Genomic DNA, 17,402 nt, shown 5'->3' on the forward strand with positions numbered 1-17,402 from the left:
AAAAAGTCTAAGGTATTTCTAATGCATACATTTATTTTTATTGCTAAAAAGATTTTCTAAATTACCACACAAGTCCTTCTTATAACCTATGAATAATAAAAATTACACATATAAACTACACATGTAACTAACCATGATTATCTTTATGTTTGGGTAAAATTTTCCTGCTGATTTGAGAATTCCTGTTCCTGCTGATTTGAGAATTCCTGTTTATCTACCCTATGAAAGTGTCTATAAGTATTTGATACTGAAGCTTAAAATTCTACTATTAGAGATGAGGCTTTGGATTTAATATAAAGTCTCCTTCTGGAAAGATACTTAAAAGTGGCCTTGGAATACTGACTGAGGAGATAACCATTATCAGACAATAGCACCTTAAAGAGAATTAATTTATCAAGTGTGTTTCAACTGATAACTAAGTTCAAGTAGGTTACTAAGAAAATAGGATTCTTAACAAGTCTGGGAAAACACTAAAAAAGAGATGAGAACTGTCCTGGGTAAGGTTATTAATAGCAAGCAGCAGAAAGCCAGAAGCAGACACAAGAGTATTGTGTGTTAGGAAATAGGGGCCAGTAGAAGGGAAGAAAAGCAATAGTGAAAAGAGAAGGATAGCAAAGAACATACAATTATAATTTTTCTATGACTGACTTCCAAGTGTCCTTCTCAGAACATGCCTTTAATTAGTATTCTCATTTTAAAAAATTAAGGAATGGGCATGACTCTGGAATTAGCACTGGATATAAACACCCCACAGTCCCTTTCCTGCAGAAAGCCAGGAATGGTTCCTTTTGTTTTCTCACAGCCTGGTCCCCAAGACTGAGCCCTAGTCATACATTGGCTTGGTGTGACGGTAGCCACAAAACTTCCAGGTAACCCCATATTTCTGGATATAGAAATAAGAGAAAGTTGATCCAACAGGCTAAAGAGTATAAAGTACTCCTAGAGCACTAAGAGCTAAGTTTAGAGATTCCCTAAATCTGTGAGCTTATGCCAATTCTCAGACATACCCTCTCATCTATGCATCTGTAGGACAGACCCAACCTAATATAATAAAATGTCTGAGAAATAAAGGGAGATTTGAACCATTGCTCATGTCCCAGACTAAACCCTGAGCTACTCATGTGTGGAACAAGCCAAAACTAACATAGAAATTTCTTTGAAAACTGAATTGAGATATAGAGCCAGAAAAGACAAGACAGAACATTTAGTCTTAATCTACTCAAGTTCCTCAACATTCTCCAGAGGATTATAACCAGACCCAGGGTCTACACACCATAACATTTTCATTGTCCAGAATAAAATTAGACAAAATTCCAAGAACCAGAAATATCTGACCAATTCTCAAAGGAAGATATACAATAAACAGATGCCATTCTCAAGATGACCCAAGTGTTGTAATTATCAGGAAAGACTTTAGGGGAGATGGAGAGGAGAAGGGAGTTGAGGGAAATTTGAAGGGGAGATGAACCATGAGAGACTATGGACTCTGAAAAACAACCTGAGGGTTTTGAAGGGGCGGGGGGTGGGAGGTTGGGGAACCAGGTGGAGGGTAATAGAGAGGGCACGTATTGCATGGAGCACTGGGTGTGGTGCAAAAACAATGAGTACTGTTACGCTGAAAATAAATAAATAAATTTTTTTAAAAAAGGAAAGACTTTAAAGCAACTATTACAACTATGCACTAAGAATTAAATAATAACAGAGATGAAATTAATAAAAAAAGACAACAGTTCTTAGAGGAATACATAATATAAAAATAATGAAATTTTTTAGCTAAAAATATTAATATCTGAAATTTAAAAATTCACTGGATAGGTCCAATAAAAGACTAGAGATGACAGAGAAAAAATTCTATAAATTTGAAGACAAATCACTAAATATTATCCAATCTGTAGAAAATGGAGAAAAATATTTTTATATATTTATATTTAAAGTTACATTTAAGAATATTTTAATATCTGTAAAACAGAAAAACAATTTTTAAATTGGTCATCATGGCTTTACCTATCAATGATTACTTGACATGTAAATAAGCTATATTCTCTAATCAAAAGACACAGAATGGTTGAATAGGTAAAGAAACAAGATCCAAGACATGTGGCCTACAAGAGATTCAGTTTAGCTTTAAGGATCTATATAAGCTAAGAGTAAAGAGAATAAGCATATAGTAATCAAATGAAAATAAAGGATAGCTATACTTACATCACACAAAATAGACTTTAAGCCAAAAATGTTCACAAGAGACAAAGAAGGTCATTTTATAATGATAAAGAAGTCAATTAATCAAGAAACTATAACAATTGTAAATATGTATGCACTCAACTTTGGAGCATCTAAATGTACAAAGTAAATACTAACAGAACTAAAAGGAGAAATAAACTGCAATATAGCAATAGTGAGGAATTTTAATATCTCACTCTCAACAATGGATAGATCATTCAGACAGAGCATCAATTAAAAAACAGTGGATTTGAGGGGCGCCTGGGTGGCTCAGTGGTTTAAGCCACTGCCTTTGGCTCAGGTCAGGATCTCAGGGTCCTGGGATCAAGTCCCACATGGGGCTCTCTGCTCGGCAGGGAGCCTGCTTCCCTCTCACTCTCTCTGCCTGCCTCTCTGCCTACTTGTGATCTGTCTGTCAAATAAATAAATAAAATCTTAAAAAAAAAAACAGTGGATTTGAACACTATAAACCAAAAGGGCCTAACAGACATACACAGAACATTGCACCCAACACCATGAGTATACACATTCTTCTCAAGTGCACACAGAATGCTTCTTGGATAGATCATATTTTGGGCTACAAAATAAGTAGATAACAAATTCCAGAAGATAGAAATTATGTCACTTATCTTTTCCAATGACAATAGTATGAAGCTAGAAATCAATAAACAGAGGAAATCTAGAAAAATCACAATTGCATTGTAAAAACCACTGAGTTGCACACTTTTAAATGGAGAACTGTAAGTTATATGAATTGTATACCATTAAAGCTATTATTCGTTTAAAAGCTAATGATCTAGCCATTTTATCTTTGTTAATCTTTCTAGAGACAGAGAGTGAGAGTAAATATAAAAGTAAGACCCAACATACGCTGCCTAAAAGAGACACACTTTAATTATAAAGGCAGAAGATGCAAGCCAATGAATGGAAAAAGATATACCATGAGAACAATGAGTATAATAAAACTGGAGTAGATATTTAATATCAGATAAAAGAGACTTCAAAACCAAATGTATTGCTAGCTATTAAAAAAGACATTTCATAGTGATAAAAGAGAAAATTTCTAAGAACATCTAACAAATATTCTATCTCAGAATTTGAATTTAGAGGTCAGATGATTGTTTTTTGGTCATGTCATTAAAATTTCTGTCTCAAAGTAGGTCTGATTCTATGGATTCTTTTCACAGAGAGTAGAATAAAATATTATGAGCAAAATAGAATAAAATATAAACTTTAGGGAAAAAAGAATAATATAATATTATTGTTAAAGAAGAGTTTGCTTGGAACACTGGGTGTGGTACATAAACAATGAAATCTGGTACACTGAAAAGAAATCTAAAAATAAATAAATAAATATCTCACCTAAAAAAAAAAAAGAGTTTGCTCAAATTTTTCAAATGACAAAATCAAATTACAATCATGTTTAGATTTTATTGAGCACATTTTAAAGAGTTTTAATGGTCTCTTTAAATATATCAATACTTAGTATATATCAGAAATTACATTTTTTGAAACTATTAAAGTTAGAATGATAAATTTTAGACAATAACTTAAAAATGTATGAGGGATTTATAGATTGAAAATCATTTTGAAGTTATTCAAACACAAGAATTTGAAGACTACTGAAATAAAGAAGATAATGATAGATAAATTATGAAACTTACATCTCTGTGGGAGAAAGATATGACAGGAGAGGAAAAAAGAAAATTCTTCCTCTTTTGAATGTGCAAATAATGTAAAACAGTTAGCCTTGTCCTGATTTCCCCCTCTGGAGTTTTTGGTCCTACTCAGAGGAAGGAGGTGGGATGGCTGCTTCCTACCTGGGTGGGGCTATCTCTCCCCACTTACCAATTCCTTACTCCTTACCAATTCCTTGCTCCACTGTGAAATGATTTCTCACCAGACACACCATGACCAACACCATCTCTGAGAGGGAGTGGGAGGGATGGCATTGAAGTTTGAGACACAGAGACAGTATTACCTGGTACCATTTCAGTAACTCCACAGGATTCTTTTAAATTTGGAAAGCTTTTACTTTAGATTCTATTAGATATACTGAAAAGAACAGTGTGAGAGTTTTCTTTTAAAATATCAATAATTACAACCTGCCAAAAAGTACATTCTTTGCAACAGTATAATACTATGATTGAAAAACTTTAGATATCAACTTAAAAATGGGGGGGCACATAGCTTACTCCCCCTGGATAGGGGTTTGGAAGACAAAATAAAGAACTATACATTTTTCTGTACATCTAAGCAGATAACAGAAAGGCTACAACTGTAATACCTGAGAATTTTGCAGGAAAAAAAGGAGATGGAAATTACATAAAATGAGAAACTGGTGGTTTTCATCAGTGCCTCCCTTCCTTTAGTGGCTCTGATTTCCATAATCTGGGCCAGAATACACTCCCTCTGGACAATCAGCTCGAATATGGCCAAGAGGAATATGGCATTTGGGGCAGAGAACTAATCTTTCTAAATGTAAAATATAAGCTTTGCCTTCCACTTCTACAATCCTCCCCCCAAAAGTAACCAGTATCACAATTTTTCCTTCTAAAGAGGGGGAAATTATATGGCTACATAAATTATAAAACAAAATTTAGTTCTTTTTGTTATTGGACCATGTGTTCATGAAAATTTTCAAATAAAAAAAAGAAAGCAAAGAGAAGGATGGACAGGTAATATCATCTCAGGTAGCTATCTGGGCCACAACAGTGGTTGCCTCTCCAAATATGCAATGCTCCTTGTTACTGGGTTTGATAACCAAGTGCACAGTGCAGCCAACTTCCTTCTGCTACACATCAGAGCACATTTCTTGGCCTCCATTCAGCTAGAGCTCTAGACATGATTCAGGTCCACCAACAATTACATAATAAAAAAGGGGGAATTGTGAATGGGGCTGTACCTCCATGCCTTCTCTTGTATCCGCTAGAAAACACAGTCGTGGGTTTTCTGTGGTATTTTCCAAATTGCTCGCTCTTCTAGATCATGACAATTTCTTGGTCCTGGTCACATTTACTGATCACAGAAGAAGCAGTAGCTGTTTTGATAACTTGACTCTGTGACATGAGCTCAAAGTAGTCCCTGAAAGCATAATTTTGTTTCCTTTATTTTCTCACTGATTCTATAGTCAATTTAGTCATTATAATTACTGTAATTAATCCTTTCTCTTAAACAAGCTGGACTAGTTTCTAACTGATATCCTCCATTGGCCTGGCCCATCTGGAACAAGCTGCCAGTCACAAATTACCTTCCAGATTTCATTCGGCAAGCATTCTCCTGGGGGTCTATTAACATTAGACTGCATCTAAAATCTGCATATTCAGCCTCAACTCTTCTCATTAACAGCCCTAGGACCTCAGCATTCCCTTCTCAAGAGTAGCAAGGTAACAGACTTCCCCATTTATAACTTGTGCTTACTTAGAAACCCCTAACTTTCTAGTCTCTGTCTAGCTAGTTTTGAGCGATCAAACAGGAGTCATCTTTGGTCTCCACTGTCTTACATGTGTACATCATTTGTGCGTTACTGAAGCACCTTACTATAAACATCCCAGTGAGATGTCTCTTTCCTTCCTGGAAACTACACTATATGAAAATGACCACATTATTCAGTCAATTCATCACATTCTGTTTCTGTTCATTTAGAACAGAGCACTATCATCTCCTCTCTCTCTGAAAAGAAAAAAAAAGTTTTTACATAGATTATTCTCTTTCTGAATTTCAAACAAGATTCTGTGCAGGTGTCACAGCTTACCGATTTTCTATCTTATTCCCTCCTCTTCTGAAAAATTGAAGTCCTCTGTTTGCTTTAAATAGTAATTTTATCAACACACACAAGCCAATGCAATTCCTTTAATTTAAGCTATTTGATGCAGTGCACAACGCTCCCAAGAGGAAAGAAAATACATTTTGCTTCCCAAAAACTCACTTCCAACCACAGGCAATCAAGGCTAGATTATTTTAAAGCTTCATGCATTTGAAACTACATCCATCAGAGGATATTAGGCCAGCAATCAGGTCCTTAAACCCACATCTATACTTTCTCTAGATCTGCCTATTCACCTGCTAGTATCTGGACTTCTTTCCAACCTACTATTAGATATATAATATTATCTATATTATCCATAAATATATATAACATATATTACTTTTACATTTTATTCCTTCCAGACAGCTTCAACCCATACATGCCCATCTCGTTTTCACCTCTTCATTGTGTTATGTCACTATAAATAATAGAACTTAACCACATAAGTCTGCTTGATGACTTCTATTTCCAGGCCGCACAATGACTACCGTCTGTGAGTCCTTCACCACACTCCCTTCCCATTCGTTCATCTATCATGCCCTGCTTTCCTGTGGGTGTGATCAGGGGGGTGGCAAGGGCACTGGAGTCAAGCAGATCTTGTGTCACGTCTTGGTGTGAGTTGAGTTTCACTGGACAACTTATTGTTTAAGCCTTTGTCCCTCATCTATAAAATGGGATTCACAGCATTTGCTTTAGTATATCGTCAGAGAAAACAAATGAGATAATTTATGTAAAACACCTGGCTGAGCACCTGGTGAAATTAAAAGGAAAAGGATGAGTCTTTTGAAATGTAATTCTCCAGATGTGGTTTTATCACTCAGTCTACTGCTCATGACTAATAGAGGATTTGTTTAATATCTCTAGAGGCACTTCCCCAGATGCTACATGATTCATTTCTGGAAACAGTCTACAACTAATCAAAACACTTTCTTTTTTATCCTGGGTAATGTGTAATAGATTTACTGAAACGTCATAATTACACAGGTAGCTGAGGTGCCATTGGACCTTGCTCAGCCCTGCCCCCTCAATCCTGCCTTTTGCTCAGTCATTTGATCTGCTCCCTCACATAGCATTCCTCCAGCAATACTCCTCCCCAGAATAATTCAGGACAGGATCATGTCTTCTCTGTCTTTGCCTTTGAATAAAAGTACAGATGAAAGCTTTCTTCCCAATTTCAACATCGGAGCACCCGATGCTCTTACTATATTGTTTTCTACAGAACTATTTTTTTTTTTCTACAGAACTATTTTTTAAATAAATCTTGTGTTTGTGCTAAACTTTCAAATGCAAGCAACTTCCCCAAATCATAAAAATAAACATATCATCAGAAATTATTAACTCAATTAAAATTGGGGATGTTTGGCTCTGTGACTTGGGCTGAGGGTCTAGGACAAGGGGCTTCTAACTCACATAGGAGTCCAAAAGTTTCTTGTCTGCTTTTATCAATCACTAGGGTTTGAAGCAAGACCCGTCATCTTTAATATGTGGTGAAACAAATTTATATGTAGAACTGATACAGGGTAGAATTCAATTTATTTTTTCTCTAAACAAAAGAGGCTCACTTTCTATTTGGTCAGCTGTAGATCAAATGTTATTAAAGTGCAGGGGTCACATACCAAATCTCATTTGTTTCCACAGAAGATCCACACATAGAGAACTATACTTAACTACTAAAACACTGTAACAAGAGAATTTAAATGACTTGCTATATATTTCAGTACACAAAGGAAGAGCATTTTGATGGTAAATATTTTAGAAATCTGTCCTAAAGAACTAAGCCCAGTTTTGTGAAAAATTTATATGGAAGTAAATATAAAAACCTAAACTCAAATATTGACCTTCACATTTATAAGTCAAATTTTCTACTGACATGAAAAATGCAGAAAAAATTAAAATTGTCCAGAATCAAACTATTCAGAATGTTTTCATTTTTCATTAATATTTTGATGTATTTTCTTCCATTCTTTTTTCTTTGCTCCTTTTAAAAATATTTACCATGACATAACCATCTAACCTTATTTTTCTACCAAAGTATCATTATAATCTTAATACTCCATATCATCGAAAAATCTTGTAAGGGAAGCCTGGGTGGCTCAGTCAGTTAAGTGTCTGCCTTCAGCTCAGATCATAATCCCAGGTCCTGGAATCGATTCCCACATCGGGCTCCATGCTCAGTAGGGAGCCTGCTTCTCCCTCTGTTTACTGCTCCCCCTGCTTGTGATCTCTCTCTCTCTCTCTCTCTCCGACAAATAAATAAAATATTTTTAAAAAACCTTTGTAAGCATAATTTTAATAATTCATAATTATTTATAACTTATTTAACCATGATCTGCTAGGACACTTTTGTTTACTTTTTATATAAATGTTTTGTGTACTCAAATTTATCAAAATTTCTGATTATTCCTTCAATATAGAGTCACAGTGTATAATATTTACCATTTTTGATACCATTCTAGAATCATGATTAATAGCATGGATTATAAAGTTAGCCACATCAGGGACTGAGTCCTGAATCCATCAAAATGATGAGATTTATATTCTTGGCCATATTTAACTTCTTTGACACTCTTTCCACACCTGTGAAGCAGGAATAATACCTCATGAGGAGCTATCATAAGAGGATTAAACAATATATACGCATAAAGCACAGTGGTCAAAAGCATAAATCTACCTGCTTTGAATCCTGATTCCATCAAGGACTAATTGTGTGATCGTGGCTTAATATCTCTATGTTATAGTTTCCTCATCTCTAGAATGGAAAAAATATTAGTGCCTATTTCACTGGAGTAATTGCAAGACAAAAATTAATTAATAGATATAAACAATTCACAGCCTGGTAGATGGGAAGCACTTAAAAATAGCACTATTGCTTTTGTTAGTTTTCTAGTCCTGGCAACCAGTAAGCTCTTTATTACTATAATAATTACTTATTATTATAAATTTCTTTCCAGGAAGACTGTACAGATTTCCTTGCAGGCAACATTAAAATGAACATATACTTCATCTACTCCATAGAACAGCAAAACAAAAAATTAATAATTCAGGGGGTCACATAATTTATCGTGAGAGTTATGCTTGGGAAATATGGTCCCTTGGCAAGAAAGAACATCAGAGAGTTGATCCTATGCAACCCAACCATTTTACTGTATTTGATCATCCTCATTAAAGAAACATAAAACAGATTTTTTTTCTAATTCAAATCTAGCAAGTTGTACCTGATTTAAAAAAACCACTGACCTTTTTTCTCAAGTTTATTCTTCTCACCTCATTGGGCAGAATAACACCTACACAGCTCCTATGAATGTCCAGGTCACTAGGATCAATCACTGAACAGGAATTAATTGCTTTCTACTGTGTACAGTCTTATAAGGGGAATAAAATAAAATATCCTTTATGGACCTTTGTCAGAGTATTTTTGAAACATTAGCTGATGTTCCCTCTCCCCAGTATTGTCCCTTTCCCTTTCCCTTCTCTTCTCAGCCATTCTTCAATCAGCCATGCAAGCAGCTGCAAGATATGTATCATTTCCTCAGAGGAGTGATCTAAGAACAGGAAAAAAAAAAAAAAAAAGTGGTCCTTTCCTGGTTTCTGTGTTTCTATAAGAGAGGCTTTCACAGCATATATCACATATTTCAGAGAAAACATGATGAAAAAGGGTAAGGATTCCTTTCCCTTATGCCCCCTCAGCAAGGGGAAAGTCTTCCTTGTCTTGAGCAAAGGAATAGAGTCAGAGAGAAAGCAAGGAGAGTGTAGGAATGGCGCTTCCCAGAGAGGGAGCCCCAGACCTGCTTTCCAAGTCTGTCCTAATAAAAGTTTTTGACGTCCAAGAGAAGAAAGGAACAAGAGGATATATTGTGGGAATATAGAGGGGCACAAGGATTTTCAGGGGTAAGGGATGTTTCCATTGTCTGGATGGACTGTGGTAATAGTTCCATGGGTACATGCACACAGCAGAAAATATCAAATTATACACCTTTTTTTTTTTTGAGAGAGAGAGAGAGAGAGAGCAGGGGAGGGAAAGAAAGAACCCCATGCACTGGGAGTAGGACTGATGCAGGGCTCAGCCTCAAAACCCCAATATCATGACCAGAGCCAAAATCAAAAGTCGGATGCTCAACCACCTGAGCAATCCAGGCACCCCTCAAATTGTACATTTTAAATTTACATGGTTTATTTTTTGTCAATTATACTTCAATAACATTAATATGAGAGAGAGAGAACTGTGCATCAATTTCCAAGTAGATTCCAGAAATGAAGCAGGACCCAGAAAAATAAATTGTTGCCTGGTAGTATGTCTGGACAGGATCCTAAGCAGCATGTGAGTTTCCGCTCTCTCTGAGAGGTAGATGAGGCATAAAATGAACACTCAGTACCCAGAAGTAGGATAGAAGTGTTGCTTCTGTGAGAGTTGCCTGATATTCTGCAGTCATGTGGGTATGAACAAAAGACATTTCCAGGCCAACAAGCAGACCACTAACCAAGCAGCTGATGGAGCTAAGGCCATTTCAGCAGATACCTGTGTGGTCAGATGACATCAGGAAACTGCAGCACACTCCCTCCCCACCCCAATCCTTAATATTGTCTCCAGTTAAACTCTCTGGAACTCTGACATAACTCCAGGTCCAGGGGAGAAGGGAGAAATCTCTGAAATCATTGGCATTTAGTATCTGCCACCCTAGCAGAAAAAGGCTTAAGATAGAAATTGGATGGTTATACATGAATAGATCTACAAGTCTTGTATCTCAGTTCCAAATTCCATGATTCCATGCTGAGATATAGTACCCGCCTTCACAGAGTAATATTCTCACTTAGAAGACGATAGATGAGAATGTAAGATCCACAAGGGTAGGTTTTATGGCTACATTATATACTTACTATCTAGCTCAAATCTGGCACATAACTGTGCTTAATATGTATTTGTGGAATGCACAGATGGGTGGATGGATGGATGGATGGATGGGTGGGTGGGGCAAACTCAGCTAGATAAAAAATCACTGCTACCCATCTACTGCTACCCATGTACACATAAGTACAAAATGAGAGGTTTTGGAAATAAGTGCAATAAGAAGAAAGCACTAAGGGCTAGAGTCACAACTGATTACCTCATTGGGGAGAAAGAATTGAGGTGGTTTTTGAAGAAGGATTAGAATTGGCTCAATGAAGAGAGAGGGTGAGTGAGAAAGGTGGGAGGGCAAGCCCAGCACTGAAAGGCCAAAGTTCAAGGCCACAATTCATACAAGTAATTTTGCTACCAATTCAAGGTGCTTTCTCCTTCACTCTTTTCTAAACTCAGCATGCAGCCCAGGATATGCTGACAATATTTGATGTATGGGAATGGATGGATGGAGTGGAGGAATGATACGAATAAACAAATTTTTTAAAGAATTAAAAAAACTGGGTCTGAAATCTGGAGATAATTTAATTTCTACCTAAAGGTTTTTCTAAATATTCAACTTTTATTCTACTAGCAGAATAGATACTTACTGGGAAGTTTACAACATTTGGAACTGTGTTTAACCAGTCTTAGTTTTTTTTTTTTTTAGAAACCTGGAATCCACACCACTCAAGGATTTAATTTTATAAACTGTTTCTAACTCTGCCCACCTAAAAAGAGCTCTAAGTCCACACCATCATTTCAATTCCTGTTCTGCAGTAATAATTAACATCATGTTATAATTTACCAGCATCCCTTACATATGTTACCTCATTTATTCCTCACAAAATAGAACTCTGAAGTAAATTTCCATTCTTGGACATGGAGAAACTGAGACCCAGGGGGTTCACTCACTTGCTTTAATTTACCAAGCAATAAATGGTCATAACTAGACCCACACCCAGGCCTTTCCTCCACACCATCTGGCCTCACCATCGTCACCTAACATCCTTAAAAAAATGAGGAAAGATACCAACGGCAGAGCTGGGAACGTATGTCTGTGAAGAGGAGGGTATAGCGATGGGTTAACACATTAGAGAATTTTAACCATGGCAAAAAATTAGTTGTCATTTGGGTAAAAAGAAAACCTTTACTCTTAAACTAGGAGGTAAACAAATGTTCTTTGCTCAACAACTCCATATTCATTATGTGTATTTGGGGGTCCATCTACGTAATCTCCCACAATTTACTCTCCTCTGTTAAATTCTCTCCCTGGGGCTAGAGTGCTAGAGAGAATATTTTTAAGGAAAAATAATTAAGTTTTGTCACAGAGCAAATCCCCCAAAGCAATTTATCATAAAGAAAAACTCTAACCCAACCTTTCTCCTACCTGAAAGTACCAATTTAATTTTCCAACAGAACAGCTTTAGGGATCCCAAGAACAGGATCAGAAAATAGAAGAGGGTCTATCTATTTTATCCTCTTATTCACCCCTACTAATACAGGTTTGTTTCATACCAAGAAATCTTTTACACTCTGCTGAGCCTGGTTGTAAGTGTTTCACATAATAAAGCTTGGCCACATAGAATGGGTGAGTCTGTGTTGCTAATAATTGGTTTGAGTCCTCTTTCTCACTTCATGGGTAATGAACATTGAGGTAATTTTTTGGGATAGGATTAAATGTTAAAAGTGTTGTAAGGCAGTCACAAATAACTGGCATTCAGTACTTCTTTTTCTTTTAAGTTTTTATTTACATTCCAGCTAGTTAACATATAGTGTAATGTTGGTTTCAGGAGTAGAATTCAGTGATTCATCACTTATATATAACACCTAGTGCTCATCACAAGTACCCTCCTTAATACCCATCACCCATTTAACCTGTCCCCCTGCCCAAGTACTTTTTTTTTCCCAAGATTTTATTTATTTATTGGACAGAGAGAGAGATCACAAGTAGCCAGAGAGGCAGGCAGAGAGAGAGGGGCAAGCAGGCTCCCCGCTGAGCAGAAAGCCCGATGCTGAGCTCAATCCCAGGACTCTGGGATCATGACCAGAGCCCGAAGGCAGAGTCTTTAACCCACTGAGCCACCAGGCGCCCCCTCCCCCAAGTACTTTTTAAATTCAAATATTTATGAACTGCAAATGGTTTGTCTTTTCCTCTCCTTCCACTCCTTCCTCTTCCTCCTAGTCACACTGACATTGTACCCATGTTCACCCAAAACATTTGACAGCTGAAAACGTTCATGTGAGAGACTGCACAGACATCACTCTGGAAAAATTTTTTGCAAAGTTATTGATGATATATTATGCCAAGCATTTTGAATCCTCTTCTACAAACAGAACTGCACATTCTCAAATACACAGAATCAGTTTCAAGAGCTTATTCACCTGATACCTGGTAGTTAAAAGAGAATCACAATTGGACCTGCACTCTGGACAGGTCAGGCTGGTACTCCTGCATTCCCACAGCAACTTCATGATGGGTGGATTTTGACATTTCTATTTTGATGCAGTCACGTTAATGTAGCCTCACTGGCAAATGCTGTCAAAATTTAAATTCACTGTTTTGTATTACGAAGTACTTCTCGTGACCCATTTCTCCAACTCTTGCCCAACACTTAAGCCGTCACCTGATCATACAGCATTTTTCACCTTCTAATTTCTCCATACGTTCACTCTTTATGTTTGTACAAATTCTTGTATTTATTTTATTCTTAGAAAAAAACATAATTGTTTTAATTTTATCTTTCCTAAGCAGGTTAGTCCCTAAAGTTTATGTCATTATCTCCCAACAATCACAATAAAAGAGTTTTATATTAACCATGGAGAGCATACTTTACTGATTCGTGAGAGGACTATTCAAGATTTATTTCAAGATTTGTGTGTATTTCTAAAAATACAAATTAACACAGTCCTTTACATATTTATAAATACCTTAATGACTTTTAAATTGAGAGGTATTCCTAAAAGCACTGGGGATAAAAGATAAATGCATAAATAGACGCGAAAAAAATTAGAATTCTTGTATCATCCCTGTTACTTGAATATCTGGTTTAAGCATCCCTATACCTGACACAGTAGTTTAGCTACAATGCAGCAAAACCAGCATTGTGGTAATAGAATATTGATTGTACAGTGTTCAGAGACAAAGAACTTATGCTGTACTTTTTATACATGCATGATATTGCAGCACAATATCCATGTTAATAATTTTCACAAAATGAACCCGACTACCACTATGCTCAATAGTGATTTAATTATGAAATAGCCAGTCTTTTGATTAAACCTTTTGTCTTACATTAGCCTAAAACACAAGTAACCATGCTGATCTTAGAAGACTTTAGTGAAAAAGCACAATGAAAATACACTTTCTACGTTCATTTTAGTACATTATTTTCCTATTTTATTATTGAGATTTATATTCTCCTTATGAACACTTGAGACAACTTTCTCACGGAGATTCTAGTCTCACAGGGATTAGATATATTCCATTTCCTAGCACGCATGCATACGTGTGTGCACACGCACCCACCCACCCACCCACCCACACACACACACACACACACAAGGAGTGGTTTTTATCATGGTGCCAAAATTAATTTTAAAAAGAATTCTTCCCATGGGGCCATTCTTATGGATACAACGTTTATGTCATTTTTACAAATAGTTTGGTCATGAGGAAAACAATGAAAAGATGTCATTTTAGTTACTTGGAAAAGCAAACATAAGACCTAATGAGAATTGTAAATAGAAACCAGAAAGTAATCTTGGCATTAAGATCAACAAGTCTTTATTAAGGTGTTGTTTTGAGAGAATTCAGCAGTGAGGAATGAGGAACAGGAAATAGTATTTACAAATCTGAGAGTTGAAAAGGTCATTAGAATTTAAGTAAATCAAATGCCACCCAATATGAACCTCCTTTCCAGCATCCATGACAGATGTTCATTCAACATCTGCCTAAATCTCCCTAGGACAGCTATTTTGTGAAAATATCATTTCCTGCATTGAGACAAAACCTACCTCTTTGTCTTAAGATGATCTATTATACTACTGGTAAGATTCTAAAAGGGTACAACTTTTTAGAAGTTTATTTTGGTAAAACAAATCACAAAATTCTAAAATGTATCTATTCCTTGGCCTTAAAGTTCTAGTTCTGGGCTTTGTCCTGAGTAAATAATCAGTTATATATAAAGAATACATATATTCTCTATATAAGTCCCATATACATATAAGAAATTTCTTATAAGGAATGTCTTTGATTTCTTACTTAGAAAAGTGAAAATCTGAAAGCAAACTAATGTTTAAGAATGGCAGGTTACTAAAGTAAATTATGATAAATCCATACAGTAGGATGCCATGGAATAACCACAAATCATGTTGTAGATAAATATAGCCATAGTATGTTTTAATGAAATAATTTATATAAAGTGCTCAGTAGAAGTTTCTGACACAGAGGATAGAAAAAAACAAATATTAAATCATACATTAATTTTTAAAGTAGGCAATAAAGAAATGTATTCAGCATACATGTATAAAAATACATATACATATATATATATATATATTATTGAAACTCCAAATTCAGCTGCCCGTCACTCAAAAGGCCAAGACTCAAGAGGCAAGCTTTGACTGGAAAGGAATATGAACTTTACTTAGGAGGCCAGCCACCCAGGGAGAAGGTAGACTACTTGCATGAAGGCCAGCTCTGAGGTTTCTGCCTGGCCCAGGGTTTTTTTAAAGGGGCATACGGCAGTTAATCAGTAAAAGGAGTGCAGCAGTCCATAACATTCCTCGATTAAGTGCAGACTCAATGGTGCCAGCTACAGTCCTTATCTCAGTCCTAGGTGTTTGTGCAAAGGAGTCTGGTTCCTTATTGCCCAGGGGTTATGCAAGGGGGTCTTATTCCTTAATGCTTAGGGGTGGTGCTCTATTCTCTCTGGGAAAAAAATGCATGATCTATAGATATACAAAGAAAGGTTAGTTTATCAATCATGCAGGCAAAGAGAGATTGCTGAAGTTTAAAGACTACTAGGTTATCCAGAGGGCCCAGGCAGCTTCATATATACGTGTGAACAATTATGAGAAAAACATGACAAAAAATTAGTAAAGTCATGTTCAAATGGTGAGATTAGAAGAGAGTATAGCTTTTGTTTCTCTTCCTGTTTTCCTGTTTGCCAAGTTTTTTGCATTGCATATGCATTCCTCTTGCAATCTAAAAACTGTTACTCTAAATACATTTATTTCAGATATTTGATGAATATCTACTGTATGCTAGGTATCAATGGATAAGGCTTATATTTCATTATTTCATTACATAGGCAAGCTATATAGTGATTATAAATATATGCATATATTCTGTATATACATTATATATTTATATAGTTATAAAAATTATACACACACACACGCACACATAAACAGGAAGACTATACACCAATTTCATGATAGTAGAAACTTCTGAAAAAGAAGACAGTAGGTTTGTGGAAGATCAAATTTAAATTATATCTAAAAAGTTTCATTTTTAAAAAAGGAAAATACCTAAATCAAGTGATAAGGTCCTATCATTTTTCAAGTAGGGGTGGTAAGTGTGGTCATTCTGGATTCCTTTATTTTTTAAAGATTAATTATATAACAAAATATGCAACTGAATGATTTTCAGGAAACTTATAAGGTTGTGAAACTATCTCCATTATCTAATTTTACATTTTCATTACTCCAGTAAGATCCCCCATGTTCCTTCACCATTAATCCCTGTTATCACCTTTAGTCCTAAGCAATCACTAATCTACTTCTTGCCTAATTGCAGTCTTTTCCTGCAACTGAAGCAAATTGTGGTATATTCTTATCAAGAAAATTATGTAACTCGGTCAACAACAACGATGAATCTCACAGACAAAATATTGAATATAAGTAGCCAAATAAACAAAAAGTATATACTACATGATTCCATTTATGGAAGTTCAAAAACTGTGCACCCCATTCTGTCATGATAAAGATCAGAATAATGATCATCACTGAGAGGGGATATTGACTTGGACAGGGAAAGAGGGAGACTACTGAAGTGCCGGAAATATTATATATATTGATCTGGGTTGTCGCTATGTGGATACATACATATGTGAAAATTAATGAACAGATTCATTTAATTTTTCACTTGGCAATAAAATTTTGTAAGGAGAATAATGCCACAGCCATTCCAATTCTTCTGCCTCAAACCCTTGCTTACCTCATCATTCTTACCCTTCCACCTCTGTTTCTAACATGCTATTGCCAAATTGAACATAAAGCTTCTGAGAAATGCTACTGAAACCATTCAGTTATTTGGTTAAAAGATGTGGGAAAAGACAAAGCAGATGTTATAAACTCATCTTCTCTATTCTCTATTAGTCTACACTTGCGAGCTGGTGTGCTAGGATAACGTATGCCCTATGTGAAGAAGAAAAGTGTTTATGAGGATAATGAAGCAACAATGAAAAAAAAAAAAAAAAAACACCGACATTAGTT

This window comes from Meles meles, chromosome 5 (assembly GCF_922984935.1).
Source record: "Meles meles chromosome 5, mMelMel3.1 paternal haplotype, whole genome shotgun sequence".
NCBI classification, from domain to species: Eukaryota; Metazoa; Chordata; class Mammalia; order Carnivora; family Mustelidae; genus Meles; species Meles meles.